This window comes from Acomys russatus, chromosome 29, assembly GCF_903995435.1.
Source record: "Acomys russatus chromosome 29, mAcoRus1.1, whole genome shotgun sequence".
Lineage (NCBI taxonomy): Eukaryota > Metazoa > Chordata > Mammalia > Rodentia > Muridae > Acomys > Acomys russatus.
In genome coordinates, this window is record NC_067165.1 from 41276579 (window position 1) to 41277045 (window position 467).

Consider the following 467-nt stretch of genomic DNA (forward strand, 5'->3'; position numbering starts at 1 on the left):
TTTGTGCATGCTTGAAATTTCTGTAACAGACATATTTTCAATCAATCAATAAAACAAACGAACGAATGGTCCAGGAGCCCAGTATGTCTCCACAGAACAAAGGAGCGAAGAAGGAAGCCCCAAACCTTTTGTCCGGGAGGGTAAATGATTTGCTGTCCTCTGACATGGGGGGGGCGGGGGAGGGGAGGAGCGTCGCCACCTGGTGGCAGGCAGAGGGCATTGCCAGCACAAAAGCGTGAGCTAGAGTTGACACCCAGCAAGGTTACCAGCACCGCACTGCATCATGCTGGTGCTGCATGGGGGGGGGGGGGGGGGGGGGGGGGGGGGGGGAGGGAAGCCAGCCCCTCATAACAAGATCTCTTCTTCTTTTTCTTTTTTTCTCCTCTCCTCTCCTTCCCCCTCTTTCCCTCTCCCCACATCTTTTAATTTTCATTATATTTATGTACAGAAAACTCAGCGGTGTACAT